The sequence below is a fragment of the Pinus tabuliformis genome, chromosome J, assembly GCF_031772625.1.
Source record: "Pinus tabuliformis cultivar Carrire ecotype Pingquan chromosome J, CPIR1, whole genome shotgun sequence".
NCBI classification, from domain to species: domain Eukaryota; kingdom Viridiplantae; phylum Streptophyta; class Pinopsida; order Pinales; family Pinaceae; genus Pinus; species Pinus tabuliformis.
In genome coordinates, this window is record NC_142295.1 from 752,178,999 (window position 1) to 752,198,169 (window position 19,171).

The 19,171-nt window shown below is 39.4% G+C and overlaps 1 pseudogene; it reads left to right on the plus strand.

Annotated features, from left to right (window-relative positions):
• The first annotated feature begins 18,118 nt into the window (after window positions 1–18,118).
• LOC149228917 (scarecrow-like protein 1 pseudogene) overlaps window positions 18,119–19,171 on the plus strand; it is a 23,976-nt pseudogene continuing 22,923 nt past the window's right edge.

Consider the following 19,171-nt stretch of genomic DNA (forward strand, 5'->3'; position numbering starts at 1 on the left):
ACCGTTAACAGGAACATAAGTCTAAGAACTCAACAACTTCTTCTCGTAGTATGAAATTATATGTTGTCCCTTCTTAGATCTCTTTTAAATATTAGGGATGCCCATCTCTCTAAAACCTTTTCCTCAACTATCCTATAATCTTCTATTAGAAAATAATAATATTAAATTCTCCCAATGGGGAGTTCAATGGTTGAATCTTGTGGGAATGATTGTTCTTATAAATTCATTTATCCCTTCTCTTCTTATCTTTCAGTTTACAACTCTTTTAGCCCATAATGGAGTTAGAGATTCAATTCTCAAAGACATTAAATTTTTCTTATGGCAAGGAGGAATGGCAAACACTAAAAGACTTCATTTCTTAAATGGGTAGTGGTGAGAACATCAAAACTACATGAAGTATTAGGAATCAATGATATTTCCCTTATGAATTTGGCATTGGCTGGAGAGCTAGTTTGGAGATTGGTTACTGGTCAAAATTATTGGTGAAATCAAGTCATACTAAAGAAATATATTTAGGGCAACAAAGAAAACTATTTGGATTCAACCTCTTCATTCAAGGAAGGATCTTAAATTTAGAGATTAACCTTCGCCAGCTACCCTTAGTTATCCTAGATTCCTATAAAAGGGCATGATATTTGTACACGTATCAACTCTTTTTAGGGAAAACCACTTGTAAAGAACCAACAAAATTTAGCTCTCCTCACAAATTGGATGTTCCCTCAAAATAAAGCCAACTTGTTTAACACCTCCCTGTGGTCATATAATGGAAAATGGGTCAATTATTCATGTGAATATGTTCATATAATTGTTTCTCCTGTTGTACAATAACTTGAAAAGGTTTTCCCTAGGTATGTCCCTTCCCTATTTCTAGAATGTAATCGAAGATGCTGGGTCTTGTGCTATATTCAGTAAAACGAGTTTACAATACTCCCCATTTCCCTAATAGGATCCCTCCTAAAGTAGTTATGTGGCCTAGGATATGGAATTATGATAGTCTTCATAAAGTGAAGATTTTTGTTGGATGTTAGGAAAAAAATTCCTTGCAACTAAAAACCTCTATAAACATTGAATAAATGGTACCCTTAGTATGTGTTGCGCAAAGAAAATAGAGAAACTATTTTTCAAATTTATAAGGTGTAAATTCACAAAATATGTTTGGGAGTTTTCTTTAATAGGCATTTCCCATAGGATGGATTGTCCCTCCAATATTTCTCATTTTTTTTATTCATGGCAAAAGGGATATATTGGTTCTCTCTCTAACAAAACTCTTCTCATGATAATTTGTTTGGCCCTAACCAAATATATTTGTTGGAAAAATTGGCTTTCAAGAAACAAGGAAATATTTCATTATATCTTTCTAGGCTACAGGTAGTTGTTATTTGGGCCACTACTTTATTAGTGGAGTATTTTAGCTCAACTTCCTCCCCATTCTCTCCCTCCTTTCCCCTTGATTCCGAGGAGGAAGCTTGGTTAAGGTAATAAACACTTAATAATAGACTCCAAGGGATGGTGTAAAACAACGTAGCTGGCAGCTTTTGACTCCCTCGAGAGGAGCTTCCTCTATAGCTATCTCAACAAGATAATTCAATTTTATTTGTTGATGGGGCATCCAAAAGTAAGCCATGGGTGATAGATATGGGGGCATAATTTTTCTCGTTGAAGGAAAATTAAAAATTACATATTTGTGGTATCTTGAGACTATCTCTAACAACCAAGCAAAAGGACCTTGGTCTATATCAAGGTCTTCTTTAGGCTTCCTCGTTAAATCTTCATCAAATTACTATGATAGACGATTCTTGCATTCTAATTTAACACTTGAAATATGGCTCCAAATTTGTTGATGATAGACTCCATTCTTCTCCAAAAAGATTCAATTTTTATCGTCTAATTTTGAGGAAACTTTGATTTTCACATTCTCGGCAATAATAATGATAAAGATGATAAACAAAATAATTTTGGAGCTATGTTGAAATGAAGGGAACTTACGATTAACGAATAACCACACTGCCCCCCACTCCTTAATGCTGAGTGTTAATGGTTATCATGTCATATATGAATGCGTGGTAGAGCTAAAAGCACCAATAATTAAGGAGGTTTTTGGAATGTAAATATTGTTTATATTTGGACTTCTTTTGGAATCTCTTGTCCTAAAAATGATAGAGTTAGTTGTTTTAGTACATAGATGAATATTTTTTCAATTGGTTGGCTCAGTGTGCACTTACAGAGACCATTGAGCTTGATAGGTCAAATTTTATGATTATAATATAATATTGTTGCATGTTTCATGTATATTTTTAATATAAATTTCTCAATTATTGTTTATAGACGTGTATTTTCGAATAGAACTTCCATAATTTTAATTTAATTATCAAAAATTATAAAGCGGATAGTAGAGATTTAACATCCATGGAATATTCTAGAATATTCTTAGTGGAAGTGAGAGAGAAATAATTGAGATTTATCTCAAGTAGTTATGCCCTTTCTGTAGTTTTAATTAAATTCATTAATTAAAAAGAAGTTGTAACATGAGCATGTGTCATATTAACATGAGTTTTGTTTTTTTAAGCATGTAGTATTAGTAATTGTCTGTTTTACCTCAATTATATTCTAATTATTAATTTTTATTATATTTTTATTTGTATGTAATTTGACCAAGTCAAAATGTTTACATAAGAGGATAGGACAGGACATTACAACATTTCTTCCACACGATACTTGTACTATGCAATATTCAGAAACATAATAGCGTTACCTTCTCCTCAACCTCCTCTAGTTAAAATTACAAACCATTCTTAATCCAATAAAAGAAAATAACCTTATACACATGTTAATGAATTTGGTAATTTATACCCTAATCTAATTTTCACAATGTCCAAATTACTTTAACAATAACAAATTACGGCTTTCTCTTCAACTTCCTCTAGTTAAAATTACAAACCATTCCTAACCCAATAAAAAAAATAACCTTATATACATATTAATAAATTTGGTAATTTATATATTAATTTAATTTTGACAGCGTCATTCTTATCCGTGTCCAAATTACTCTAACAATAACAAATGACGAATTCACTGCTATTATAAAGAAGTATATGCCATAGCCGACAGCCTCATTCTTATCCGTCTCACACGTTCACATACACTGCAATTTGAATTGGCCGTCACACATTCTTATACATCTTTGTCAAACTACGTAGTCCATGTAATTTCTTATTATATTCTTCCATGAGATAGAGAGATTGGATACAAACGGATTTTTTCCAATCAAATCAATCACAAACTTTATTATTGATGGTGTAAATCACTTAAAAACATCCATAAAAGACTTCAGATCCTATAATGTGTCCCATTTATACAACAATAAATGCAATAATGTGTCTCATTTATACAACCATAAATACAATATATGTTTACGCGTATAAGAGATTTAAAAGACTCATATTGGTTTTCTAAAAAAATGTTATTTAGGGTTTCCAAATCGCTCTAGAAGTTTAGTATCTGAAAAATTGTCAAAAATAGTAAATTGTGCTACAAATAAAGAAACTGAAAGAAAGAGTGGTGGGGTCTAAGTGGAATAGGTGGGTGGCCACCAATATCTACCTCGATCACACCGCCAACAAGAACATAAGTCTAAAAACTCAACAACTTCTTCTCATAGTATGATATTATATGTTGTTCCTTCCTTGATCTCTTTTAAATATTAGGGATGCCCCCCTCTCTAAAACCTTTTCCTCGACCCTCCTAGTATTTTCTATTAGAAAATAATAATATTATGGTTGAATCCTGTGGGAATGGTTGTTCTTATAAATTCATTCATCTCTTCTCTTCTTATCTTTCAGTGTACAACTCTTTTAGCCCTTAATGGAGTTAGAGATTCAATTCTCAAAGATATTAAAATTTTCATATGGCAAGGAGGAATGAGTAGCACTAAAAGACTTCATTTTTTTAAATGGGTAGTGGTGAGAACACCAAAAGTGCTTAAAGGATTAGGAATCAAAGATATTTTCCTTATGAATTTGGCATTGGTTGGAGAGCTAATTTTGAGATTAGTTACTGGTCAAAATGATTGTTGAAATCAAGTCCTACTAAAGAAATATCTTTGGGGAAATAGAGATAACTATTTCGATTCAGCCTCTTCATTCAAGGAAGGATCTTAAATTTAGAGATTAATCTTGGCCAACTACCCTTTAATCAGTTATTAGTTATCCAAGATTCCTATAAAAGGGCATGATATTTGTACATGTATCAACTCTTTTCAGGGAAAACCACCTCTCAAGGACCAACAAAATTTAACTGTCCTCCAAAATTGGATGTTCCCTCAAAATAAAGCCAACTTGTTTGACACATCCTTCTGGTCATATAATGGAAAATGGGTCAATTGTTCATGCGAATATGTCCCTATAAATTCTTCTCCTATTGTACAAGAACTTGAAAAGGGGTTGCCTAGGTATGTCCCTTCCCTATTTTTAGCATGTAATCAAAGATGATGGGTCTTGTGCTATATTCGTTAAAACGAGTCTACAATGCTTCCTATTTCCCTAATAGGATCCCTCCTAAAGTAGTTATGTGGTCTAGGATATGGAATTATGGTGGTCTTCGTAAAGTGAAGATTTTTGTTGCATGCTAGCTCAGAAAAAAATCCTTACAACTAAAAGCCTTGTTGGAAAATGTAACTCCTACTTGTCTCTAGTTGTGATTCTTACTAAGTAAAGGAGTTTGTTCCTAGTAGTTAGGATATATTTCCTACATTGGTGTGTGGTTGAAATATTCTCTCAACCAACAGATTGTGTGTGCATGTATATATGTAATTGCATTTGATTAATGAAGATATAGACATTATCAGAGTTTATCATGGTACTAGAGCTACAGGATGGAGGGACCTGTACGCTAAGTGGAGGATATGAAAAGCACAACTTAGTCGAAATCTTCACAAGTGTTAGGTGCACAAACGTGCCGATCTCATTGTTACTTCCCTGTGTTTTCATGTTAGCGATCGTAGCAGCTATCTTGTGTACAGTCACAAAGATCTTCGCGAGACCGTGTTGTATAAGAGCGCCGATTGTAAGAGAGGTGTTGCATGAAGGATGGATCGCAGAGGGATTGCATTTTCTCTGTTCACATGCCCACAAAGGTCTCTTTCCCTTGCCACTGCTATTGCTGGTGGTGGAACCCTGTTTTTTATTAATTAATTAGAGGGCACACCCCATCTTGATCTGTTGTTGTTATTCCATTTGGATCCGGGGCTTCTTCCCGATGATTGCTTACGCTTTATTTGTTACTGGAGCAGCAGAATCAGTTTATTTCCGGAGCTGCTGAGATGGAGAAATATACAGAATCGGTGGCTGCGAGGCTGTGTGGTGGCTTCACGACCCTATAGCTACGTGTTTTCCTTTCAAAGTGTGCTTGAGGTGGTTGTGGAAGTTGTGGCATGAGTAGAGGTTGCTGCATGGTATCCTGTGAAGGCCGCGCACAGAAGTACTGAGATCTGATTGTTGTCCGTAGTGGGCTGAGAAAAGCCATGGAGTGCTGCTGCTGATTGGGTTTCCTATATTGAGCTTTTACATTCATGGATCTGTCTCTGCTATTGGGTTTATGTTAACTCATTCTTTTATGATGAAATTTATTACTGCTATGGATCTTGCATGAGTATGATAAATCTTGAATTTTTTGTAAAAGCAAATGACCTTCAATCCAACAACGGTTCAGATCGCCCGGTGGGGATTGTCAAGTTATGGTATGGGGTTGGAAAGGCATTGATTCTTCATCATTGAGCTGGTGGACTTGATCCATGTCCATTGGTAGAACCTGATTTCGATATTGATAATTATCATCTTGCATTCCAAACTGGATATTTCATCCTTGGACGGTATTAACAGAGTCAGATTTTCGCTGAACAAACTGCAGCCAACATGAAGGCGAAAATATTCTTGCTCTTGAAATCATGCGACTGAGATGAAATCGATGATTCAAGCTTGATCTTGAGCGTTCCGCTTTGATTAAAGATTTCGTTCCGTTTTAAAGTAATCTACCGTTTTGATATATGTTGAGGTGGCCCCTTGCATAATTAAAGTTTTTTTTCTAAATCATTAATTAAAAATATGGAGTTTATTTAAATTGAAGAACTCTGCATTATTTGAAGAAATTACTATTTGTATAAGGCGAGCATTTGGATAACAACAATATGGTATTGCTGCCAATAGATTTGTTCTGGAAATTAAATTGTTTGAGTAACCTAGAAGTTGCAGGTTGTGGAGATCTGAAAACCAATTGGGTAAATTTCTCTTATAAGTTATTATGAAAATGTGAAAGTTTGTGCTGATTTGAAGCCATCTTCAGAAATATGTGCATTAGAATTAGATATTGAGAATGTTTCCATCTTGTGCAACAACGTTTGCAGAACTAGCAAGTAGTGCAACAACCATAATGATTCTCACGCTTCTGCTGCGTAGGTCATCTCCATGCCCGCAACAAATGATTATCACGGTGACAATCTCACATAAATATATTTTTGATGATTGTGGCAGAGAACTCGTCTATAAAATTCATCCTTCGAATATAAACCCACTGGTGATATCGATCTGCACATCCCAGCAGCCAAACCAATGATCTCTACTGCACCGTTGCTTCCACGAAACTACGGCTCCTTCACTCAGATCGTTCACCACCTCCGCGATAATCTCAAACAACCTCCATGGATCTCCACAATGACACCCTCATCGGCGTTGAGGAACCAAACTCTTGCTGCAGGCTTTGCACCTAGATCTGGTGATCTGAACCCCAATCAGTGATGCTCGACACATGTTGCCTTCAACAACACCGATCGGACCTCCACGGACCATCCATCTGCACCTACAAACTGCAGGCTCAACCTCCACTATCGATCAAACAGGCCTGCACCTATTCACCAATCGCCTCTAGCAGATTTTAGATCCACTAACTTCGACCAATTCACACAAGTTCGATCCACGCTATCAAGATCTGTTCAAGGATCTTGCCTTCCGCTGCTCTTTAATAGGCTTGTAACGTATTCGATCCACAACAACAAAACAGGCAAACATCTACTATACAGATGCACACTTTCTGACCAGCACCAACACTACCGCAGCACCATAGAACCTCCACTTAGATTCAAAAAATGAGAATATGCAGCCAACCTGCCACTTCTACCACGATGCCAAGCTAACAGGAACGCTGCCACTGCAGCCGTGTTTACTCGGCCTCAAATGTGAAGGAACCACCGACAACCCTCACGCTGATCCACTACAGGAAGACCTCTTCCACAACGATCTGTTGGTCCATGTTCACCAATCGATCCACATGGGAACAGATCCAAAACTTTGAAAGTTGAAAGGCCAAACACTAATCCTCTACATCCTCTTTACCAGTAGTGGAAAATTCACACACTACTCTCTACACGCCAAGATCAACCCGAATTAATGGACAACCCAAGAAATGAATAGAAAAATAAACATTCATGAAACTTTTTATTTTCGTCAGCCTAGGATGGGCCAGGCCCTCAGGGCTCTGATACCATGATAAAATCTGATGTTCTATTAATTAAGTGGCTCTCCAGGTGAGATACCTGGACAGTGCCCAAGCACATCACAATACACATTATATTCAAAGAGGAGAACAATCTAGTACATATAGGCTTTCACACTATCAGGGTGGTTTCAACCACTCCCTAAATAGTAGGATCTAAGACTTAATCTTAGAGTCTCAATCCTATCCTTAAACAACTAACTGTAACTTTCTCCATTAATTCTAACACAAAATAGGTTTGGGATTTTGCTTTAACAGCCATTTCCCATAAGTTGGACTGGCCCTCCAATATTTCTCAATTTTTTTATTTGCGAGAAAAGGGATCCAATGGTTCTATCTCTAACAAAACTCTTCTCATAATAATTTGTTTGGCCCTAACCAAATATCTTTGTTGGAAAAATTTCCTCGCAAGAAACAAGGCACTCTTTCAATATGCCTTTCTAGGCTACAGGTACTTGTGATTTGGGTAGCTCAACTTCCTCCGCATTCTCTCCCTCCTTTCCCCTTGATGTCGAGGAGGAAGCTTGGTTAAGTTAATAAACACTTAATAATAGACTCCAATGGATGGTGTAAAACAACATAGCTGGTAGCTTTTGACTCCCTCCAGAGGAGCTTCCCCTCTCGCTATCTCAACACGAGAATTTAATTTTATTTGTTGATGGGGCATCAAAAAGTAAGCCATGGGTGGCAGACATGGGGGATAATCTTTGTTGTTGAAGAAAATTTAGAAATTATGTATTCCTAGTATCTTGAGACTATCTCTAACAACCAAGCAAATGCCCATGGTCTATATCAAGGTTTTCTTTAGGCTTTTTCGTTAAATCTTCATCAAATTACTATTATAGATGATTCTCCCATTCTAATTTAACACTTGAAGTATGGCTCCAACTTTGTTGATGAAAGACTGCATTCTTCTCCAAAGGATTCAAACTTTATCGTCTAATTTTGAAGAAATTTTGATTTTCACAATAATGATAAAGATAACAAACAAGCTCATTTTGGAGTTAAGCTAAAATGAAGGGAACTTATGATTAACCAATAGTCATACTACTTCCCCACTCCCTGAGTGTTAATGATTTATTTTTTGGGAAGTTTTAGTCCTAAAAATGCCATAGTAAGTTCTTTTTGTTTATAGATGATTTTGTTTTTAATTGGTTGGCTTAGTGTGCACTTACAGAGACCACTAAGCCTATAGGCCAAATTTTATAATTATGATGTAATATTGTTGCGTGTCTCATGTATAATTTTAAGACAAATTTCTCAATTATTGTGTTATAGACATGTTTATTTTCGAATAGAGCTTCCAGAATTTTAATTTACTTATAAAAAATAATTAGGTGGATGGTAGAGATTTAACATCCATGGCCATTCTAGAATATTCTTAGTGGTAGTGAGAGAGAAATGGTTGAATTGATTAATTAAAAAGCAATTGTAACATGAACATGTGTCATATTAGGATGAGTTTTGTATTTTTAACCATGCAGTATTAGTAATTGTCTATTTTACCTCAATTCTATTCTAATTATTAATTTTCATTTTGTTTTTAATTTTATGTAATTTGACCAAGTAAAAATGTTATAACCCAATAAAAGAGCACATTACAACATTTCTTCCACACAACACTTTTACCATATAATATTCAGAAACATAGTAGCCCCATCACACAACACTTTTACACATAATAGACCCACTTTCTCCTCAGCTTCCTCTTCTTAAAATTATGAATAATTCATAACAGAACAAAGAGAAAAACAGATAACCTTAAACAATTCATAACACAACAAAAACCAGACAACCTTAAACAAATATTAATGAATTCTATAGTCTAATTTTAGCCATGTCCAAATTACTCCAACAATAACAAATTACGGATTCATTGCGATTAAAAAGAAGCATGTGCCATAGCCGACGTTCTCAGTCTTTTCTGTCTCACACATGGAAGTAACCATTCTATTTTCTCTTTGTTTAATGTATATTTTCCATGCTCAGTAGCCATCGATTCCCTCAACCATCACATCTTTAAAAAACATAAAACTGCACAGATAGTCTATCTAATGATTACGAGCTCTTCCAACAAACAAAAACTTGGTCTAATGAATACGGGCCCTTGCAACAAACAAGAAACTATTTTGTGTAAATTAGAAAGAATTGAAATATGATCCTGCTGTCTCAGAAAATACTCCTCTCCTCAACCTAGAGGAGGTCGTCCTCGCAGATGTGGGGTTGTACTCCCCGTCCATTTCTTTGTGATTAGTCAGCGCCCTCTTCAATGATTTGGGCATTTGTTTCTGGGGCTGGTTGCACTTGTTTATTTGGAAGTACTTCAACTTTGACATGTCTAGTTAATCGCAGGGGCATTCGTTTCTCTAGGCTGCAGTTATTCATGAGCAAGTGATTCAACATTGGCATTGCTCCCTTCTCCAGACTTGGAAAATTTTCCAAGGAATTAAATTCTTCTATCATCAGCTTTTCCAGCTTGGGAAATGCCTGGGGTTTTTCAAACTCCTTGGGAAACTCTGTGCATTTTTTGTTGTGCGACAAGTGGAGCTTTTTCAAATTTGGAATGTTTTGTAACCCCTTATACTGTGCACTAGTGTTGTCGCCTTCTATGACAAGCACCATGAGGCTCTAAATTTGAAACATCCATGTTGGAACCACGCAGTTGCAGATATGGAGCTTCTCAAGGCGTTCCATGCATTGTGTGTCGCCGGGAAGATGTGTAAATGTGTTAGAAAACCTGTACAGATGAATCTAGCTAGTAAAGGTTGAACACACAGCTTTGCAGAGCAAAAACACTAAAAGAAAATCGAAAGAAGAAAAGAATGATTCATTCGAAAATATGTTACAATGCTCATGATATAGCATCACTAGGTGAAGATCCCAAGGTAATGCACTATAGTGGTGATCAATGAGAAGACTCAACACCTACAACAAGTTCCCGAGATAACTAGTCAGTTGCGGAGTTAAAGAAGGAGAAAATCAAGGAGTAAATCATGCAAAAGCAATCTTGCATGCAATCCCATGCTCTAACTAAGAGTCCGCATGTAGGTGTGTATTAGTTCCAACATGCAAAAGGAATCTTGCATGCAATCCTCTGCTCTAACTAAGAGTATGCATGTATGTGTGTAGTAGTTCCAACACCCCCCCTGAACACCACTATGGGGAAAAATAGAAAATGGGCCCTGGCAACTAAGGCCAAAGGTCACCCAAAATACAGTGCAACTTTTACTAAAATTGAGGAAAGAGGGAAAACCTCGTGGGAAAACCCCCCCCTCAAAATACAATGTAATCAAAAGAAAAGAGGAAGAAAAATACAATTGCTAAGCAATCGTGTCCTTCACTCGAAGACAATCACGCAAAGAGCGAAACTTCTGCTCAGTGAATGTCTAGGTGAAGATGTCTGCAATCTGTTCTGCTGAAGGACAAATCTTCAAATCAATGACCCGATCATGTAATAAGTCTCTGATGTAGTGCATATGGATCTCTATGTGCTTCGTCCGCTGCTGCTGTACTGGATCCCTGCAAAATTTGAGAGTGCTCTGGTTGTCACACCAGATGACAATGGGCTGGTGGAACTAGACGCCCAACTCAGTGAGGAATTGTTGTAGCCACAAAGCCTGAATGGTGATGTTGACTACTCCTCGGTACTCAGCCTCAGCTGAAGAGAGAGCAATAGCAGCTTGCTTCTTGCTCAACCAACAGATAGGGCCAGATCCTAGACTTAGTGAATATCCGGAGGTGGACTTGCGATCAATGCTGTCTCCTGCCCAATCAGAATCTATGAAGCCAAAGAGATTCAATGTAGTGCCTGCTGCATAGTGAATCCCGAAGGTGATGGTGCCCTGCACATATTGGAGGATGCGCTTGGCAGCATTCCAGTGTAGCTCATGCGGCTCCTGCATGTATCTGGAAACTGCCCCTACTGTATATGAGAGATCTGGTCTGGAGTGGGTGAGGTACAATAAGCTCCCCACTAGCTGTCGGTAGAGAGTGCTGTCAACTAATGGAGTGTCACCTCCATCCTCAAGGCGGACCCCAGACAGAAAAGGAGTAGGTGCTGGCTTACAGTCAGTCATGCGAAATCTCTCGAGGAAATCCCGTGCATACTTAGCCTGAGAGAGTTTGATGCCTGTGGCATTCTGGCTAATCTCAAGACCAAGAAAGAAGTGTAATGGACCCATGTCTATCATCAAGAACCTATCATGCAAGGCCCTCTTAACTGTAGCAATGGCTGAAGCCGAGCTGCCAGTGATTAGGAGATCATCTACATACAAAACTAAGATAAGAAGAGAATCATGTGTCCTAAGCATGTAAACATTCGGATCAGACTTACATCTTTCAAAGTTTTGTGATAAGAGAAAAGAATCCATCTTCGCGTACCAAGCTCTCGGGGCCTGCTTAAGGCCGTAGAGAGATTTCTTCAGTCTGCAGACCAAAGATGAATCCTGAATGAAACCATGTGGCTGCTCCATGTAGATCTCCTCAGATAGGTCTCCGTGAAGAAAGGCATTCTTCACATCCATCTGATGTACTTCCCACCGCTGGGCAGCCGCAATGGCAAGTGTAAGGCATATGGAATCCATCTTTGCTACTGGAGCAAAGGTCTCGTCATAATCAATGCCATGCACTTGTTGGAAGCCTTTGGCTACTAGCCTTGCTTTCCATCTAGTGATTTGCCCATCTGCAGCACTCTTGGTCCTATAGACCCATTTGCATCGGACAAGTTTCCTTCCTGAAGGAAGGGGGACCAGATCCCAAGTCTGGTTCTCGAGGAGGGAGTTATACTCCTCCTCCATGGCGGACTCCCACGATGGATGCCCAGCAGCCTCAGCATAAGACTGTGGATCAGAAGATTGAACCAAATGACAATGCCAGGAGGGCGATGGTTCAGTGGCAGTGAGGACAAGAGGAGGCTCAATAAACTCTGTGCTAGTCCTCTGCAGATCAGAATTATCCCCCACAAGACCATTTCTAGCAGCTGGTTGGTCTTGTGCATATATCTCACGTAAGCTCCCTGTTCTCTGATTTATGACAGGGGAATATGATTCACTGCTGGAAGCCCGATCTGGGCTTGGATGTGGATCATCATTTCCATGCACTAGATTTGTATCTGCAGACTCTGTCTTTGCATCTGCATGCTCTTCCTCGGTATCTGCATGATCTGTATCTGCATCTGAGTGCACTGAGTCATCATCTCGGACATGAGGTAGATAAAAAGTGTCTGCATGCGGCGCTTGAGGTGCATGCAAGAGACTTTCTTCAAATTTGACACTTCGCTCAATGATGAGCTTGTCCGTAGAGGGAATCAGGAGTCAATATCCCTTCACACCATCAGGGTATCCAACAAAGATGCACTCAATGCTATGTGGATCAAGAGCTTTCCTCTTTTCAGAGGGGATCCGGGCCCATGCTCGAGAGCCGAAAACACGGAGGTGAGTGACCTCTGGTTTAGTGCCGCTCCAAGCCTCAAAGGGGGTCTGATCCTTGATAGACCTATGAGGAGATCTGTTCTGGATGTAGTTAGCACAATTAAGTGCTTCGGCCCAGAGCTTATGAGGCAGTGACTTGGCATGCAACATGCAGGAAGCCATCTCTTTGAGAGATCGGTTCTTTCTCTCAGCAACTCCGTTCTACTGCGGAGTGTATGGAATTGTGTACTGCAACTATATGCCGGACTGAAGGCAAAGTTTTCGAAGTGCTGTGTTAACATATTCCCCCCCATTGTCTGTACGGAGGGCTTTGATCTTTCTCTCTGACTGTGTCTCAACTAGTGCTTTGAAATCTTCAAAGTGCTCAAAAACTTCAGATTTGTTCTTGAGAAGATACACCCAAGTATACCGTGAGAAATCATCAATAAATGTAAGCACATACCTTGCTTTGTTGATCAAAGGATGAGGAAAAGGCCCCATGAGATCACTATGGATCAGATCTAGAGGAGAGGATGCTCTATGAGTCTTGCTGGTGTCAAACTTTTCTCTGGGATGTTTGCTAAGAACACACCCTTCACAAACTCCTTTGGAGAAACTGATATTTGGCAAGCCTTCCACCATCTCATTCTTGCTTAGCTGCTGCATATACCTGTAATTTAAGTGACCAAACCTCTCGTGCCAAAGCCTACTACTATAATCAGCATGTGTAAGCAATAAGGAGGATTCAGATTCAATAAATTAGGAAAATGTTTACAGTCTGGCTCCATTGTTTACCTCACCAGTTGCAATTTTTTCATTGCTATGTAGATCATATATGTTCACTGCATCTGGAGTGAATTCCACTCTCTTTTCGGTGCCGGAATGAGTGATCTGATAAACTGAAAGCAGGTTTACCGAAAGTTTTGGAACATGAAGCACATCTTCAAAGCTTGCGTGTAAAAGTTCCACTCTACCTTTTCCGGTGACCTCAATAGGTGAGTCATCTCCCATGAGGATGGGAGGTCCTTTGCATGCATCCAAAGAGGAATAGACTTCCTTTGCAGCAGCCATATGATGTGATGCACCAGAATCTATAATCCATGCATCAAGAGAAGAATTAATTGCAACTAAAGCATGAAAATTGTTACCTTTCCCGTGTGGCGGATCCTAAGTTTTCTTCTTGGCGCCCTGAGGGATGTGATCCCCAAGGTTGTGCTTCTGAAGGATTTCTGCCATTTGGTCAATTTGTTTCTTCATGCAAGAGGATTCTGGATGGAATCCTCTTTGACAGTAACTGCATCTGTTTCCTTTCTTCCCTTTCTCATTTCTCGAGCCGGAGGAGTCATTGAAGGGCTTGGTATACCCTTCCTTCTTTGGATGGGAATGTGCGTTTCCTTTGTCTTTTTGCTGTTGATTTTTCTGATTTGAATCAGATATGTGATTTTTATTCTAGCTGCCATCATGCACAGCAAGTGCATGTGCTTTTGGAGGTTTGATTTTCCCCATGCCAATGAGTTTATCTTGCTCAAAAATAAGGGACTCCATAAATTCTTTGAGAGAAGGCATAGTGTAGGATTTACCTGTTGCGAGCCTTACTGAATGAAATGTAGACACAAAGACGGAGTATTCCGGTCCGAGCTTTGACATAATAGAGGGAACTTGGCGACTCTCCTCCTTGGATTTGTCAATTCCACAACCCTTGAGTTGCAGCAATAGATCATTATATTTGGTGAAGAAGTCTTGAATTCTGTCATAGTTCTGTGGATCCAATGATAGCAGCTCCACTTCAAGCAGATGTCCTTTCATCTCATCCTGTTTCTCGTAGAGCTCTTCAACCGTTTTCCAAATCTCATTGGGAGTATTGCAGGCAGATAGATGAAACTGCAACTCTGGAGAGATGCACATGCATATGGATCCGTGGGCCTCATCCATACGGTTGAGGTACTTGGATTTCTCTATGGCTGAAGTGGGTTCCACTTCTGTAGCCATGGTAATCCTGTACAACCCTTTATGACGAAGGTATCGAGCCATTTGGTCCTTCCATTCATGATAGTTGTACGGTGTTAGGATCGATGCTTTGGGAAACTCCATTTTTCTGTCAATCTTCGATCTCCAAGCTGTAATACTTGCAAAATAAAGTACTGGTGTGCCTTTTATCTAGCAACCTGTGGGCTCTGATACCATGTAAATGTGTTAGAAAACCTGTACAGATGAATCTAGCTAGTAAAGGTTGAACACACAGCTTTGCAGAGCAAAAACACTAAAAGAAAATCGAAAGAAGAAAAGAATGATTCATTCGAAAATATGTTACAATGCTCATGATATAGCATCACTGGGTGAAGATCCCAATGTAATGCACTATAGTGGTGATCAATGAGAAGACTCAACACCTACAACAAGTTCCGAAGATAACTAGTCAGTTGCGGAGTTAAAGAAGGAGCAAATCAAGGAGTAAATCATGTAAAAGGAATCTTGCATGCAATCCCATGCTCTAACTAAGAGTCTGCATGTAGGTGTGTAGTAGTTCCAACATGCAAAAGGAATCTTGCATGCAGTCCTATGCTCTAACTAAGAGTCTGCATGTAGGTGTGTAGTAGTTCCAACAAGATGGAGGAGGCCGCGAGCAGAATTTAAACTATTTCGGAAATAGAGGGTCTGCATATCTGTCAAACCCCCAAAGGTGCCCTCGAGGTCAATACGACCTGCTGAACCCAGAGATTCTGATGCAGATGCTGATGATTGACACGAAGATTCTGATGCAGATGCAGATGCTGATGATTGACCCAGAGATTCTGATGCAGTCGATGTTGATGAATATTGAGTGTCTATTAGTGTAACTGATAGGCTTTGCAGACGGATCAATCCTCTTAGATACATCCATTGCAAATCCGGTGCAGTTGGTGTGCTTTGATCGCCTATGGATACTATAGCGCCTTTCAACGTCCTTAAATAGACAAGCTTGGATATTCCAGCGGGCACAGTCTTCAGATTTTTGCAGCCTTCACATTCAAATGAGCAAATATTTGTGCCCGCCTATCCCCATATGCAGGCTGCTCAGATTTTCACACCACTAACGTCGAGATACTGGAGGGCTTTAGCCGCCTTAAGGACTCGGCAGTTCCTGATTTTTGTGTCCGACAAATTGAGTAACTTGAGATGCTTTTGCATTTTCAATGGATGTGGGTAATGAGTCGATGCAAGTCTGACTTAAACTTAACCACAGATATTTCAAGTTATCGAAAAAAATTATGAGGAATGGATTCAAGCTTGGTGTTATTCCATAGCAATAGAGTGCGCAGCCCGGAGATGGAAGGGGCTGATCGCTGATTGTGGAGATTTCGTTCTTAATTAAAGAAATTCTCCGTTCGCCTTGGCACTTATCCATTGGCACTTGTTTCAATTCCTTTTCCAGGCTCTAACAAACAGTACTTAGATTCCTTGCTAGATTCACGAAGAGCTAAATCATGCAAAAGATCATGAAGTCGACAATATTTGACTCGCCATCATAAACAAGCCTTGAAATTTCGATCATGCTAGATTAATAAGTTTGTTTATATAAGAGCGTCCTACCTCTATTGCGTCTTGCATCTCTATTAGGAGTAGAATAAACCTTCAGCGATCACACATGCACTAGGTACTCTGATTTTATATGAGAATGTGGAGGAGCAGAACAGTAAAGGAAACAAGGCTTCAGGCCAGCTGGCAAAGCTTGGTAACTTAAGGAGTGAGTGCATAAGTGCGTTGTCTCTCCCTCTCCTAATTCATCTGGACGATCCAAGCTGGCTTTGAGATGATGCAAGGTACATTCCCACTCATTAGGAACCATCTTTAACTTTGTCATAGACGCTGCATTGTTTTCACGGCCAATGGTAGTCCGAACATTTTTCTACAATTTGGCAGGCGATGCTGGTCAGTCGGTCATGCTCTTGGCCAGATGGTCTGATGTTCGAGTTATTCTCGCACACTGGATCTTGGGGCGAAGTAGTAGCAGGAAAATTAGGAGGAAGAGTATGGATCAAATTAGCATAAGCAATGAACAATTTCCAGCTGTCATCAGTAGGCAAATGCCCCATTTCGTAGATTTGGCGACGTCCCTTACGAGGATTTCCTATATGCTCTGCAACATTTTTGTCCGAGTGGTCACCACAAATTTATTTCGTCTGTCAGATGACAAAAGCCCAATCTTTTCCCAAGCTTCTTTATGCCACACGTCATCCAGAACAAATAAACAACGTTTTTCACATAAATGTCTATTAATTCTGTCTGAAAGCTCCCCTCACTTAGCTTGAATCTTATGACCTTGATCCTCTTCCTCCCAAGCCTCAGATACTGCCTTCCATCACCAAAAGGAGCTCTTTAACCGAGAATTTCGGCGAAACTGTCAGCCACACTAGATGGTCGAAACCCTTCGGACCTCTGGGCTGTTGAACACGTTTTGGACCAGATGACTTTTGCCAGCCCCCAATACCACAACGCAATCACCCCATATCCCTCGTCCTTCCACTATCCATTTAATTAATTTTACCATGTCATCAGTCATGCCCACTGTGTGAGACTGACATGTTGAGTATAGCACTCTGTTTCCTCCTGGCGCTGTATTGCTCTTTAAATCATATGCGTTGAATGCGTGAAGACGAACATCTGCATCGAGGACGGACATTACATATTTCAGATATTTAGCACTATTGTGTATCATCTTGATCCTTTTCTTTAATGCCTAATCCTACGGCCCATCTGATACTTGAAGATTATAATGTTGAAAAGATTAAGGTCACGATCCTCACATTCCTCTACTAAGTATACAACATCGTACAAAAAGTCCTGAACTTTGTCGACCAGTTAAATTGATGAATTGGAAGCGCTCTTTCCTCTCGCGTCGTTCAAGAGGGAATTAATGGAATTCACCTCCTCAGTGCTCACAAATGAATTCAAAATCATCTTTGAAGTCAATAACAAGCGATACCTCCTCAAATAGTTTTTCAGCTACCATTGAAGCCATTTTTTCTGCCAGCGTGCTAATAACCGCCTGTTCCATCTTCGGTCTAATTCCAATTCGCAATTAACAACCTCTGCAACAAAACCCATGCTGGGGCGGATGGCTTTCGCACCCCCCAGCCGTGTTCGATACCTGCGGAGGCCCTCTTGCATCGGCGAAATTTGTGACGGCTATGCCGTATATAACTGCTGGCTTCGGCCATATCGATTGTAATCTGTGGGCTTCGGCCATATGATAAGGATTTCTCTCTGAAAAAACAAAACCCATGCACAGCATATCGGCACAAAATCAGAGCCACACTAAAAGATATCATTCAAAACAATAAGCTTGTAATGTAATGTTTCTTCTGATCATGAGACAGAAGATCAGAAGGCACAAGACTCTGGACTGGATTCAACAACAGCAAAAATAAAATACAATATTCTAGTCTGATAATGGTTTTAAGATAACTAGTCTGACCTCTTACACAGAAAACGTTACAGCCACGATTTCTTTCTCCAATTGCAGTCTGCAGCCAATGGTTTCTTCAGTTACTCGGAAAATGGCATTTAATTTATGCCCCGATTCCCAATACTTTTTAGCCTCTGTGCCGTTTATTTGTTCTTCCGCCCTTTGCAGCCTCTACAGCACTGTTGCCCCACGCTCTCTCTTCTACCCTCTAAACGATTTTCCAGCGGTAGTTTTATACATTCGGAAAGGGGGACGACAAAATAGTCTCTGCAACCCAGCTCTTTCACGCGCTTTTCTCTGCTCTTTCCCGCTTCCTGCTTTGTCATTACATTGTAATGTCCGTTAGTGTAATTTTTTTGACATTTTGCAGCTGTTTTTCACGCGCATTTTCTCTTTTCCTGCTTCCTGGTTTGCCATTACATTTTAATTTCTGTTACAGTGTAACTAATAATTCCAAAAGATACCGCAAAACAGTCCCAACATACCAGCTATCCACAATCCTTTCTGAGTCATTACACTACAATCAATTTCTGGTTGACTGACAGTAAGGGAAGATTCCAAGGAATGAGACTTGGAATGGTCCACCTTCATGCACATATATCAAAAAGATGTTAACCGATAATAATGGAAGGTTCAAGGAATGAGACTAGGATTGTTCAATCTGCCTGCACATATATAAAAAAAAAATGTCTGCAGATATATCAAAAAAAATGTCAACGGCCAATAATGGAAGATTCAAAGGATAAAAACTGTCAACGGCCAATAATGGAAGATT